Source organism: Carlito syrichta, unplaced genomic scaffold (genome assembly GCF_000164805.1).
Source record: "Carlito syrichta isolate Samal-C Ts95f unplaced genomic scaffold, Tarsius_syrichta-2.0.1 Scaffold315801, whole genome shotgun sequence".
NCBI classification, from domain to species: Eukaryota; Metazoa; Chordata; class Mammalia; order Primates; family Tarsiidae; genus Carlito; species Carlito syrichta.
Genome location: NW_007259897.1, coordinates 857,456 through 858,339, shown reverse-complemented (window position 1 = coordinate 858,339; position 884 = coordinate 857,456).

Below are 884 nucleotides of genomic sequence, written 5' to 3'. Positions count from 1 at the left end.
TTTGATCTCCTGTCTCCTCTCCTCGCTGTTAGAAAATTGAAAACCTAGGCAGATGCCAACTTGACCATTTCCTAGGGCTTCCTGGGTGAACTGCGTCTCTTCCCTCCTGGGGTTGAGTGAGTCCCTTGGCCCCAAGGCAGGGCTCTGGGAACTTGCTATTTACATTGTACTAAATTTACTCTCACGAGTGTCTTCTGCTTCCCCTTGATAGCTCCCTGCTGCGCCAGCCTGAGGGTGGCAGTGGGAGCAGAGGGAGCCAGGGCGGGCAGCAGCAGCAGCCCCTTGATAAGAGCTGTCAGGAGGTGTCTGCTGGAGTGACACAGTCCCCTGCAGACTTCTGGGGACAAATTTCCCTGCCAGGCCAGTTCCTATCTATCAAGGGCCCTGCTAAGTCTTGCTGTCCTGCTGTCTCGGTGCCCACATACCACTGATGGGGCCTGCCCTCTTTCCCAGTCCCATTCTGGCCCTCTGCCCACTCTGCCTCTGGGGTTGGGGGTCTGGCCATTCCTACCTCTATGCCTGTACGCCCTCAGAGTGTGCTCCTTCCTGCCCCAAAGCCTGGGTCTTTCTGCTCCAATCAGGGCTGCCCTTCCAGGCCTCACTGCCTCTCCACCTGATGGCGCAGCCTGTCCAAAGCAGGAGGGAATAATTTCGTTTCTTGCTGGAGAGCTGCAGAGGCCACTAAGGGGCAGGGGCTTGTATCTATTTCAGAAGGGATAGACAAGAGAACTTGCGTCTCAGACCCAAGTCTGGGACTACCTACACACAACAGCCGTTTAGTCACTGCTAAAACATATTTCAAGCGTAAATATGGAGTGGACAACTTCTTCCCTTCCTCTCCCCCTCTTCCCCTTCTCTCTCTCTCCCCCTCTCCCCCTCTCTCC